This window comes from Schistocerca nitens, chromosome 12, assembly GCF_023898315.1.
Source record: "Schistocerca nitens isolate TAMUIC-IGC-003100 chromosome 12, iqSchNite1.1, whole genome shotgun sequence".
Taxonomy (NCBI): domain Eukaryota; kingdom Metazoa; phylum Arthropoda; class Insecta; order Orthoptera; family Acrididae; genus Schistocerca; species Schistocerca nitens.
The window spans coordinates 68,261,191-68,275,842 of record NC_064625.1 but is presented as its reverse complement, the minus strand read 5'-3'; positions in this window follow the sequence as shown (position 1 = coordinate 68,275,842).

Here is a 14,652-nt window from a genome sequence, read left to right as displayed (position 1 = left end):
CAGTAAAACCTATGCTCCCAATGTAAACGAACTTGCAGACCACACAGAAGACCTGACAAATTATTTTAATTTTGGAGCAGAACAACTGGTGTTGGCAGTAAAAATTTTTCTAATTTTGGTGTGGAGCAACCTTACTTACCTTCTATTGTTGTGACAGAAGTACTAATAAACAGTTAACATCTGTTATACTGTACTTGGTCCAAACAAGTTTATTTCTACAGTGTCTGCTAGGATGCCATTGTTTATCAATGAACAATATAAAAGTAAATGAGAACAACAGGGTTTAGGAGCATACTTGGCACAACCATTGTAGTGGAAGTGCTTAACATTGTGTGAATGTTTCTAACTGGATGACAATAAGACCATGGTCAGTACTGGAACCTGCAAGATATTGGTAATTACTTGTATTTGGTGGTCGTTCCCTGAAAGTACCTTATCTTGCTTCTGCCCTTCTGCAATAATATAAAAATGAAATAGAATGTCGTCTAGTGTAGAGCCTCTTGTAGAATTTTAACATTTTAAGGTAGTTCCTAGAACATGTTTCAGTATTTAGGTTGCAAAAGAAATTTTAGGAGCATCTGTCAATATAACTGGTGTCGAAATGTACATACGTGTTGTTCAACAGTATTCAGTTTGTAAATATTTCAAGAGAGATGCTCTTTTTAATTTATTAAATGCCACATCAGTAAAATGGCAATCTATGGGATCAAATTGAGGCAAATGCTCTGAATACTTTAAAACTGTAACATTTATGTTGAAACTGATAAGGCCTACAGATGCACTATTGGTTATTTGTACTACACACAAGCCTTAGAACAAAATGAATGTAAACAAAATTTTAAAGAGGTTTTGTTTTAATGTTTAAGTGCTGGCACATAATGCATTGACTTGTTTACTAACAGAGTTTGTAACCTTTGAGTTTTGTTTTGTCATCAAAGATGATAAGAGCTAATAAAGTTATTGCCAATAACAATGAACATGAAGGAGTTATAAGCCTGTCTTGTATCAATTGGTCAAAATTGAAAACTATAATCAGTTAATGTGAGAACAAGGGGACATGAGTTATTGTATCCACTGTGACAACATAATCTGGATCTTAGTGAAACAAACTCAAATGAATACAGATATTATTTAGTTATATTTATTAGCTATTCTAGTTCCCCACAACAATGTAAAATTGCCTTTGGCTATGAGTTTTAGCATTGTTGCAGCAAGAGAGAATGAATGAAATACCTTACAGTGTGTACAAGCATTTTGATGAATTTTCATTTTCAACAAGCAGTACATTGTGGTTGCACTGTTGCTTGCTGTAGGCATACAATTTTAAATGTATTGGACCTAATTATTGTTTCTATTGTAAACATGACTAGTGTTAGTGTTCATATAAAAACAGTAGCACACATTATGTAGCTCTACTTGCTGAAGAGCTACTCAGGTCAGAATATTACAACCTAGTTGTAGCCCACCTTATTGGTGAAATTACTGTAGACGTGAGGTTTCATTTAAGTTGTCATTTGGAACAGAAGCGCACAATAAAGTTTTTTGAGACCAGCAGAACTGCTTTTCACCCATGTAGATGCCGTGTTTCTTGACTTCCGTAAGGCGTTCGATACAGTTCCCCACAGTCGTTTAATGAACAAAATAAGAGCATATGGACTATCAGACCAAAAAAACCCACACCATGACCTTGCCTGCAGATTACACAGTCTTTGGAGTCTGTTCTCCAATTTGTGACCATTGCTTTGATTCTTTTTTCTTGTCTCAGGAGCGTAGTGGTGGACCCATGGTTATGAAAAGGTGCAAAAAATCAGCTTTGAAACTTCTCTAAAGACTCAACTGAAACATCTTTATGACGTTGTTTCTCCTTGAGTGTGGGCAAATGCGGCATAAACCTTGCACACAGTTTTCTCATGTCCAAGTTTTCAGACAATATGTGATGTACCACACATTCTGAAATGCACTTACAGTAGACGATCATCCAGTACTGCTTTGTGAATTTTTTTCACCATTTCTGGAGTCATCACCTCATTTGGTCAACTACTGCGATGCTCATCTTGGCAGCTCATACGGCCTTGCTTAAACTCAGGCACCCAATATTTTACTGTTGTCAACAAAGGAGCAGACTCTCTCAAAGTAGAAGCTTTTAGTTGCACTGAAGCATTTCAAAAAATATACTGCATCAGGTAACAATGACCAATTTTCTCCATTTTACCAAGTTCACACAACATTCATTACTGGTGGCATACTAACAATGTGGCATCTTCAGACTTGAAACATATGCTTCATAGATCATATACTTTCTAATTCAGAGGTATTTTTCAACAACAATTGCCATCTCTCAGTCAGTTCAGGTACTCATGGGACCGCCCTCGTATATGGGCTTCATTTCTGGATCCTGATAAATGTGTAATAGAATTTAAGATCTTTTTATAATATTTGTAGAATATTTAGTTTTCTTCCATTTAGCCATTCCAATTTTTCGTAAAAGAAATATGCCCTCTTGATTTACTTTTTCCTGTGATAATCATGATTTTCTGATACTTCTTGTTCCATTGCTCAAATATGACCAATTTAATGTACAAAATTCTCGTTCTCTTCATTGTCAGGAACTTCATCACTCAGCTCATGGAACTATTCCAGTCAGACATTAAGATTGCTGCTAAACTCTGTCCTAGTTTTCTTTTATCTAAGATGCTTATTCCACAAACTAAAGGTTTAGAGAGCATTATCTCTTAGGTAAGTATTCTACGTAAAAAGCAAATTAACTGTAATTAGTTTTGATATACCTAAAGTAATGTACATAAAAGTTCGAAAGAATGTAGGAAACCAGTGAAATAATGTACACTTTGTTTCAGATTCTAGCACTTGCAGATGACAAGTGTCCTCCAAACTATAATAATGTTTCACAAACAGTTCAACCCAATGTAACTGAAAGCCAATGATGGCTGAAGCTTACAGATAGAGTGTTAAGGGCATGAACTCCATCCACCTGAGGCAAAATATAGATGGGAAAATCATGTGGGACAAGCGTCACCCGCACAAGCAATGGAGGGTTAAAAGAGGAACTGGTATCCGCAAGAAGCAAATACACAGACTGTAATAAATGGAAGACAAGCAGCATCAATAATACAAATGGGTAGCATGCAGGAATAGTAAGATGAACTAGCAACACCTATTACAGCACCTCGATGATGGCAAGATGCAATGCTGATGTAGCAGCTGAGCATTCCACTGAATTACACAGCCATAACCTACTGTGTTGATGTTGTTGGGTTTTTGGGTACCTGGAAGATTCTTTACAGGAGTTTGAGTGCTTTCCAGCAAATGATATTTTAGTGCAGAGTCATGCTACAATTAGCAGTATTTTGAGAGATTCTGAAAGTGTGGTCTGAAATGTTTTCAGTGAAAAACAATGGTCTGATCACAATTTGTACTAACCACTGCAGACATCATAAAAATTAGGCGTTAAGTATCATGTATTTCCTAAGAACAATTACACCAAACAAAAATGATTAAAAAGCTTATAAACATGATTCACTTTCACTTGCTAATGCTTTTGCATGGTTTATGAATAGGATTTGACAAGCAAACTATTGAATCTTCCTCTGAAACACAAGTTGGAACCTGATGATGTGCCAGCTGCATTTACCATGCTACAGAATGGATATAGGTGGAAATAATGAGCCTAATATCAGGATGCTACACTGGATATAAAAACGAAATTACTGTAAATAAGTAGAAGAGATTCTGCAAGTAAGGACAGGGTGAATCATCTAAAACACTCACGGCAAATCTTGTGGAAATGGGAACAGGTGTGGTTTTCACAAAATGAATTGGTAGTCAGGAGCTCATATTGTTAACCAAGAAACAGATCATAATAATACTTAGAAAGTGTTTTGCTTGTGAAAACATACAATTTTTTAAATGGAATAATGCCTATTGACATTAAGAAACTAAAAGTGGTATACCTCAGAATGTCAGTGGGGTTTGTTGCAGGAATCTAGTACGAGTCATTTATGCATTATAATACTGTACACAGTTTCCACACTGACACTTGTCTGTGCCATTAAACCTGCATAGTTGCTACGTACAATGTTCTTATGTTTGCTTACAGTGTGCTTGTATGTTGCTTGAGTGCATAAAGACTTGCTAATCAGTTAATATAAAAGTGGTAGAGTAACACCTAAACATTGTAATGGAAATAAAAAAATTAGGACAGAAGATGGGGCAATTAATATTCTTGCTGCTGTTTGCAGTTGATCTGCACATTAGTTCCTACAGAATCGCAAGAGGAAGTGGTATGAATCTGACAAGTGCCCTACACACTCTTCTCTGACACAGGTTCCATCCCTATCACATCTGTAAAACATTACTATGAATTAATTTTGATTTAAGTTGAAGTACTCACCATTGCTGGTGATCTGTCGCAGCAGAAGTCCCAGAAAACAGCAACTGTAGGATTTAACCATAAAGTCAAATGAATTTTTAATCTAGTATAATGTTTCAGCTGAATATTTATCATCATCTCAAAGTAAATAAAACCATCTTGACAAATCTAAAATAAGTTGTAACATACTTACAATAATGAAATGAAACATGCTCAACAAGCAACATACTTTCTGTCCAAATACACACAAAGCACTGACCCCCTATGCCAATATGTCTACCCCTATGTATAAATTCCAAACAATCACAAACAATCTGCAGCATTGTTTAGGATCATTTTTTGATTAACTAACAATTAAAATTAACATACAAAAACTGAAAATACGTATGTTTACTCCAGAACGACAAGTACAACTCTATGTTGGGTCATATTTGTGATACTATTTGAGTATAATTTCTCAAATACATAATTGCAATAATGCATTTACGTATCTCGTTAAGTACTTGAGTCTCCCTTCGTGTATAGAGCTTCTACACTTTGAAGTAAATGAAATCATGCAGTTATTTTTGCATTTATAATTTTTTCTAGATGAGTTACATATTTTTTTGTATGCATGTGTACTTCTGAATTCATCTGGAGAATGCATGTTTTAAGTGAGTCTGTTATGTTTCAACAAACCCAAAAGGATTTGTGAAACTGAAAGTTGAACAAAACCTTTTCTGACACATGGAGAAACAAATTTTACTTATGGTCTGAAGTAAATCCACTATTTGATTAACTATGTAAATTAATATGAAGCATAATACAAAATTATTACTCAATAGCAGAAGGAAAGAACAAGTTCTTTCTTAACTATATGAGCTAATATGTAACTTAGAGTTTCAAAACTAGTAAAAATTCTTAAGTGTAAATGCACTAATCTCTGTACTTTAGATAAATGTAAATAGTCTTGATATTTGCAGTATGCAGACTGCTTCATAGAGAATCTTGAAGTGTGCAGTATGCAGACTGCTTTATAAGATGACATGCCTGACCAAGTATCTTCAAGAGTGCAGAAATACTAGCTTGTTTCCCAGATCCTCCTGTAAAATAGGCTTTTGTCAACAATGGCAAGTGTTGACACGGTAAGCTAGAAGGATCTCAGCAATAGAGGCATATGCATGTGGACAGAGGGAAGGAGAGCTTGGTACTCTGTTGAGACATAAGAAATTAAATAGAAGATTCAGAGTGTTGGAGTTGAAGAAGAAAAGATGACAGACCCCAAAGACAGGACACCCCCCCTACCCAGGACCCCCACTGTTCCAGAACTTCACTGTGGCACCAGAGAGAGAAGAGTGTTCAGCTTTCCCTGCAGAATGGACTTGACACAGCTTCGCCTTCCCAGTCCTCGAATATTAACCCCAACACTTACTACTGACTAGTCAACAAAGGGTGAACAATTTGCATTCTGCAGGAGAGAGTGAATGACATATATAATGCTGTATTGGTTAATTCAAGTAACAAATGCTAGATACTACCAACTGACTTACAAGCAGCCCCTCTAATATCTGGGTTTGATCTTACATAAACATGAAACATTGAAACCTCTGACATATCTGAGACATAAACATGAAAATAATAAAGAGAGGTACAGAATTACTGTGTTCCTCTGATATCTGTTGCTGCTCAAACAAAAATTAGCACATAAACATGAAAATATAGAAATAAGGTAGCCAAATGCATCGAATTACAACATATCCCATATCAATTAATAAACAAAGTCAACTAACTGACTCGTTGGGCAGATCATACAAATGTAAAATGTTCATATTACAAGAAGTACTTTGTCATGCATCAATATGTTTGCTAAACACCGTAAGTGTCATGTTCTCCTTACAATAGACAAAGCATATATAAAGTGCTATTTCAAGTTCAAGGACATATTTCATGTGTTTATAGTGTTACAAAATTGTATATAAGGCAAAGGTAAAAGATGTATATTTTTTCAAGCTCCAGTACGTATAAATAAACAGTTGTTAGCAGAGTGATGGAATTAATTAAGTCAAGATATTGTTGTTAATAACTGCTGGTGTATGCTGTACACCACAAGAAAGCAGTTCACATTTAAGGTCAGGAAACCACAAGGATGGACAGAGGAATTTGCCCACAATAATTGTCAAAGGCACCTTGCTCTTGTAGCTAGAAAGTCATCATCCCAATTATTTATTTATTTTATTTTATTTATTTATTTTTTGTTGTTGTAGAGACTGAGAGCCACCATGGCCAGATGCCACTGTAGAATCAGGTGTATACTGGTAAGTTAAGTACCCACAGGGTACTTCCAGAATGTATACTGCTCAATAACCAGTTGACAGTCATCTCGTTGATCATCACCACACTAGACATGATGTAGCAACATCACATCAGACAGTAAATAAAACTGGGCACAGATAAAGGTAAATTCTGACAGATTAATTTAAAGGGTGAAGTACCACTGGTTACATATGAATGAGTAAAAAAAAAAAAAATTGGAACAAAATGGATAGTTCAGCCATCCTAAAGGTTTGATCTATATGTATATATTTTCTCATCAGTTATAAAATAATGAATTAACTAGACTTCGGTTGAAAGTAGATGTCTGCAGAAACAATAGCTATACCATGAATACAAATCCGCATGGGCTGCAGTCAAATACCTAATCTTTGAAACATTATAATGACTGTCAGAATACAAATAATACAGTAACATAATATTGGACTGGTTTTCATTAAGTACACATTAGTGAAAAGCATTGGCTTGCTGCAACATTGAACAGCACCGAACCTACTTTCTTCATCATTACAAATTTTCCGTTCGAACGTCCTACGTCACCTGAGATTTATAGCTGAGCAGACATTATGACAAAAGTAATATGCAGAACACCTTATATCTGTATCAGACAGATAGCATAATATATATAGATACCAGACATGGAGCAATCATCCAAGTATGTCTGAATACACAGTGCACCAAACCCTTCTAAAGATGAGCCTCTGCAGCCAATGACCCGTGCACGTGCCACAGCATCAGCAACTACAACTGAAATGGGCATGTGACCTTTGGCACTGGAAATTAGTACAGTGACAAAGCATTGCTCAGTCTGGTGAATTGTGATACTTTTTTAATCACGCTGATGGGAGGGTGCAAAGCCTCTGTCTTCCAAAGGAACAGATGGCGGTGGCTCTATTATGCTCTGAGGGCATTCAAGTGGGCATCCATAGGTCCGGTAGAGCTCGTGCAAGGAGTATTGTACACCCCTTCTTAACAATTATGTTTTCCAACGGCAGTGGAATTTTTCAGCAAGATAATGCACCGTGTCACAAGGCGAAGAGAGAGTGACGGAGTGGTTCAAGGAACACAGTGGCAAGTCCAGTTGATTTTCTGGTCCCCCAACTCACCATATGTGAAATTGGTCAGGATGTGACTGAACGTGGCGTCAGAGATCAGCATCCCTCCCTGGAATTTATGGGAATTAGGTAACTTATGTGGTGCCAGCTACCTACCAAGACCTCATTGCTTCCATACCACAATGCTTTGCCACTGTTATCCCTGTCGGAGGCGGCCATACCACTGATTAGGTAGCTGATCGTGCTGTTCTGGCTTATCGGTGTATGCACAAGTAAATTATGTGTATTAATGACCTTGTGGACAATGTTAAAAGTAAACTCAGGCTTTTTCCAGTTGATGCAGTTATCTATAATGAAGTACTGCCTGAATAAATCTTCATAAATATTCAGTTAGATCTTGATAAGATTTGAAAGTGGTGTTCTTCAACTTGATGTAAATGTTCACTAGTGTAAAATTGCGCACTTCACAAAATGAAAAAAACATAGTAACCTGTAACTATAATATCAATGAGTCACTGTTGGAATCAGCAAACTTATACAAATACCAGGGTGTTACACTTTGTGAGGATATTAAAGGGGGATGATAACGTGGGCTGAGTCATGGGTAAAGCAGGTGCCATACTTTGATTTATTGGAGAATGCTGGAGAAATGCCCTCACTCTACAAAGGAGATTGCTTACAAATCACTCATGTGACCCATCCTAGAATATTGCTCAAATGTGTAGGAACCGTACCAGATAGGACTAACAGGGGATATTGAACATATACAGGCAAGGGCAGCACAAATGGTCACAGGCTTGTTTAATCCATTAATCCAAGGGAGAGTGCCACAGAGATGCTAAAGAAATGGAAGTGGCAGGCTCTTAATAATAATTACAGCACACATGAAGGTATCCAAACAATCATTCTTCCTGCACTCCATATGTGAATGAAATGAGAAGAAATCCCTGTACCTGGTATATAAGGCTATCACCAAGAGAATCTTGTAAAATCAAATTCAGACAATTTACAATTTTGACAGTCCCATCTATGTATGTATGTGAAACGATCATGTATGTCAAAGCAAACTGTGCACTAATGCTAAACAGAGAAGTACACATTTGTAGCACAAAAGTTAAAAGTTTGTTATCACATAGTCTGTTATCACATCAATGGTACTTGACTACAACTGGCTGATAAAGGTCCTGCTAAAGCTGGGTGCTTATTACACAACAGGCTACCAAACAGTTTACAAAATACAAAAGCATTACCAGTCTTTAAAACAAAAGTGAGAGAGTTCTAGACAATAGTTTGGCTGTACAAAGTTAAGGAATACTTAGGGAATAGTCCAAAAGAATCGGAAAGAAATCGCTCTACTATGGCACTTTCCTCAGAAATGTGTTACATATAAGGCATCAATGATAAGTAAATGTGAAAAGTTTCTTATGTTTTGTCAACACTCAAGCACTGCAGCTGAAAGAAAAGTTGAGTGCCTATATTTATTAAATTAAATTAGAAATAAAGTTTTGGTTTTTCCTTTTCATTAATTATTATATGTATCTACACAAGTAAGTCTACTGTAAAATAACTTGTGTGCTCAGTTTCTAATTCGCCCTGTAAGTGTAATTGTAAATGATATTGATGCATCCAATATCATTCTAAACAATGGCCATAAATAAGTAAATATTTGTTGAAAAGGAACACACTCACCCTCTCTCTCTGTGGTTTCAGTAGCCTGAGATGCAGTCATGTGTGTGAGTTGCATTTTGTGTGGGCGTGCGTGTGCACATGCACACGTATGTGTCTGTTATCTATTTTTGACAGAGGCCTTTTGTGAGTCTCTTTGTTGTGGACATCTGCGACTCAGCATCTCTGCTATATGGTTAGTAGCAACTTTCCTTTTCATAGTACTGTTACATTTCATCCTGGATTTTACAGTGTTGAAATATTTGGTGATTTTAATATAGATGCAAATCCAAAGAATGTAGTAAATTTGAAGCTCACTGACATATTAAACTCATAAAATCTTTTAAATATAATACATCTGCATCTACATCAATACTACACAAGCTACTGTATGGTGCATGGTGTAGGATGCGCTGAACAATTACTTCTTATTTCCTTTCCTGTTCCATTTGCAAACAGAGCGAGGGGAAAATGACTGTCTACATTCTTCCATGAGAATCCTTATTTATCACGTCTAATCTTCATTATCCTTGCATGAAATGTAAGTTGGTGACAGTAGAATTGTATTGCAATAAGCCTCAGATGCTAGTTCTCTAAATTTTCTCAATAGTGTTCATAGAGAAGAATGTTTCCTTACCTCAAGGGTTTCCCATTTGAGTTCCCTAAGCATCTCCACAATACTGGCATGTTGACTGAACCTACCAGTAACAAATATAATGGCCCACCTCTGAATTGCTTTATGTCTTCCTTTAATCTGACCCAAAAACTCAAATAGTACCATGGCTTTCACTAGTATGTCATCTCAACGATACTTTACTAAAAGTCAATCATTCACCTTCCCTACTACAGTCCTCACATGCTTGTTTCATTTCACATCGCTTTGTACCATTATGCCTAGACATTTAATAGACACGAATGTTTTCAGCATTACACTAGTAACACTTATTCAAGCATTTCTGGTTTCTTTTTCCTACTCATCCGCATTAATTTACATTTTTAGACATTTAGAGCTAGCTGAGATTTATCACACCAAATAGAAATTTTTGTCTAAGATATCTTGTATTCTCCTAGAGTCACCCAATGATGACAGCTTCCTGTGCGTGACAGCATCATCGACAAACGACTGCATATTGCTGCTCACCCTGTCTGCCACATCATTTGAGCATACAGAAAAAAATAGCAGTCCTTTCACATCTCCCTGGGGCACTCCTTACAATATCCTTGTCACTGACTGACACCAGCCCTCAAGGACAGCACACAGGGTCCTGCTATGTGAGAAGTCTTTGAGCCACTTTCATTTCTGGAGACCTAATCTTTATGCTCATGCCTTCAGTAACAGTCTGCAGGGGGGCACGATATCCAATGATTTTTGGAAATCTGAGAATATGAAGTCACCCTGTTGCCCTTTTTCCATAGTTTGCATAGTGAGAGAAAGGCAAGCTGAGCTTCACATGAGTAATACTTGCTAAAACCATGCTGATTTGTGGACATAAGTTTCACAGTATCTAGGAAATTTATTGCATTCAAATTCAGATTGTGTTCTACAATTTTGCAGGAAACCGAATGTTAATGATACTGGTCTGTAATTTTTTGGGTCCTTCGTTTTTCCTTCTTATACACAAGAGTCAACTGTGCCTTTTTCCAGGCACCTGGAACTTTTCAGTGGATGAGAGAATTCATTAATTCAAGCTAAGTAAAAGGGCAATGCCATAAACTACTCTTTGTAAAAGCTAATTAGGATTCCATCTGGACCTGTGACTTAGTTAGAAACAAATATTTCAGTTGTTTCGTTATGCCAGGGATGACCATTACTGTGTCCCCCATATGGAAGTTTTTGCAACTGATCAATGTTTGTATGATTGTCCTCTGTGAATGATTTCTTAAACACAAAATTTAAAACTTCAGCTTTCCTTTTGCTGTCTTCTACCTGCATGCAGGTTGGTCAATGAGTGACTGGATAAAAGCCCCAGACTTGATTAGTAGTCCTATAGACTACCAGAATTTTCTTGTGTTCTCAACAATATCTTTTGTTTAGGTATGACAGTTGTACGGATTGCACATTTATCTTTTTACAGATGCTCGAATCTCTACTAATGTTTTCCTGTAATCATTTGTTCATTCTCTTTTCTACTGAGAGTACAACAGCCTTTACTTTCTCAGTATTTTCCAAATTCCAGTGGTAAACCACAAAGGATACTTTCTGTCCTTCATCCACTTAATCAGAGCATGATATACAGTCCATTTAAAATTTTCCTATAATTCCTCTACATCCATCATACTGGATGAAACATGATACCTACCAGAATTAAAGAAAATGTGGAAGGAAGGAACCAAAAATGTAACTTACTTTTCACACAACCTGTATATTTAACAATCTACAACCATACCTGCAGCCCACACATTACTGGGCCAAATGGCAGTGTTTACTATTGCACTGGACAGAGACTCTGCTATTACATGCCTTTCTGCAACATATGAAAATTATATAAGCACCATTGATGACAAGAGTGATTAAGTTACTCAAAACAGATGACACAATTTTTAATTTGAAGGCTGAATGTCTAAAGGTTCTGGGTTAATATGTGCTTAAAGATTAAACAGATTAGGAAACAATATGACAATGATAAAGCTTACTTAAAAGCAACCAACTTTTTAATTTCAATCAACAGCCAAGGTGCGATTGGATCCCAGCCTGTCCCTTTTGACAATCTTATTTTGACTAATGCCCTGTTGGCAGTGGGCTGTTAATATTTTCAAAGTTAAACTGATTTCAGTTATTAAGACCGTTCTGAAGGAACGTCTTAAAACATCACTTGTGAATACTTAGTACAAGAGAACTCACTTGCCAGAACCACAAGATCCAGCTAAAATACACCAATAATGATCCGGTCTTTCAAACACACCTTAGTACAACAGGTTGTTCAGATTATAACTAAAGACTTAAAAATGTAAATGCAATCAAAGAACTGAACTGGTTAACACCTAAATCTAACTAGAAGGTCCCTCTTTTGTTTAATGGCAACATGTGCATTAGTATAATTGTTCTGGCTGTATTTATGGCCAGGAGCTGGTCATTAGAACATTAATGATTGGGTACAAACCAGAAAGGAAAGGAAATATAATAGTGCAACAAATTTTCAAATGACAACTAGTATCTTAGTACAATATTACAGCCTCTATTAATGACCAAAGAGCTGACCGAGTAAAACTCTGAGGGTCGGGTACAAACTGGAAAATCATAAGCAGGGCAGGTAGGCAATGACACAAATCAACACGAGGATTACAGAATGTTACTTTGCTTTATCAGCAAGCAGTTCCATGGTGCGTTACAGTGGTGCCAATGAAGTCAGGTAGAAGAGGGCAGACAGGCCACGAGCAGTCGTCCAACACAATTGTTGCCAACCAACTGAAGGGATGTCAGCCTGCTGCTTGTAGTCAATGCTGACCCCAGTGAAGTACTCTGGTATCTCAACTCTGCAGAGGCCCTCCTTGCGCAGCTTGTGGTTTCGGCCACTCGGACCTTGTAGCCACCTCTTGTTGTGATGCTACTGCAATCGGCAAACTTCGTGCCTCCCTTCTCAGGCCAGCACACCCCTCTCAAAGACCTTCTAAGGACACAACCCACAGATATCCACTCTTCCTCACAGATATTGGCAATGGGGCCACAAGAGTGATAGTCGATACAGTTCTTGAGCCACTGGTGCCAGACAGAACTGTCTACTAACTCAATGGCGCCACATCTCAACATCCCCCTCTCAAACCTGAACAAGCCTTCCCCCAGATCTAAGAACCCTTCACTGATTATCAGAGCCCTCAATGTCCTGAACCTTAAAATGAAAAGCCAAAATGCGGACCGCCCATCTTGCAATACGCTCTGTCTTCTTAGGACAAGCTAGGTCCCAACTAAGGACCTGATTATCCATTTCTAGATCAAATACATGATGTTTGAGATAGAACCAAAATTTTTCCAGAGCAAATAACACAGCTAACGCTTCACACACATATACCGAGTAATTGAGTTCAGGCCCCTCCAGATGTAGGGAAGCAAATGCTAACAGATGCCTGATATCTTGATCTTCCTGTAGAAGAACTGCTGTGATACCAGTATTGCAAGCATCAGTCTGGACCAAAAATCATTTCTTAAAGTCAGGTATGGCCAAAACCAGTGGGTTGGAAATCACAGTTTTGATTCCCTCAAAGGCTGCCTGCTGACTTTCAGCTCACATGAATTTCTCACTATTTCTGCGTAACAAATTTAATGGAGCTGAAGGTTGCACAGAGTTTGGGACAAATTTGCGGAAATAATTATTCATTGCTACAAATCAGGCAACCTCCCTCTTATTTCGTGGTTGCGGAAAATTCCTCAATGCCTTAGTTCATTCTGGATCAATGCTAATTCCATCACCAGATACCAAGTGACCCAAATATGACACTTGGTGCTTAGCCAAGATTATCTTTAAGGGTTTCACAGTCAGAACCACATCCCTAAGCCTGGAGAGTACCTTCCAGATGTGAGATGTGCTCTAAATGCTCTTCACAGGAGGCACTGAATATGACTGCATTGCCCAAATAACTGAAGACACAATTAAACTTTAAATCACCTAAAATTTCATCCAATAAATGGGATGAAACTGCTGCACTGGTTGACAAACCAAATGGAACTCGGATGAACTCGTATAAATTCCAATCCAGGGTGAAGGCGATGAGATGCTTAGAATCCTCTGTTAAGGGTATCTGGTAATAAGCCTGATTAAGATCTAACACAGTAAACCAATATGCTCTGAAAAAACCAGGTCAAACAGCTGTGGAGATCAGGGAGTGGCACGAAATTCAAAATCACCTTTTAATTGAGAAGCTTGTGATCAACCACAGGTCAGAAATCCTGCCCCTAATCTTTAGGTACTAAGAAAAGGGGGGAGGTGGATGGTCTTATGACTCCATCTTTTAAGAAGGTGACTGGCAAACCAGCACATCATCCGTAACATGAATATGGTATCAAATGATGTCTGTGACTCCCAACCTGTCATGAAGTACTTCGGGAAATTCTCACAAAGGGTCACTTAACTGGAAAATAATAAGGAGGGCAGGTAGGCAATGACACAAATCACCATAAGGATTACAGAATGTTACTCCCGTTTATCAGCAAGCAGTGCCATGGATCCACTGTGCTTACTGAGTCTGCCAATGAAAGCCAGGTAGAAGAGGGCAGCCAGACCACAAGTGGTCATCTGACAT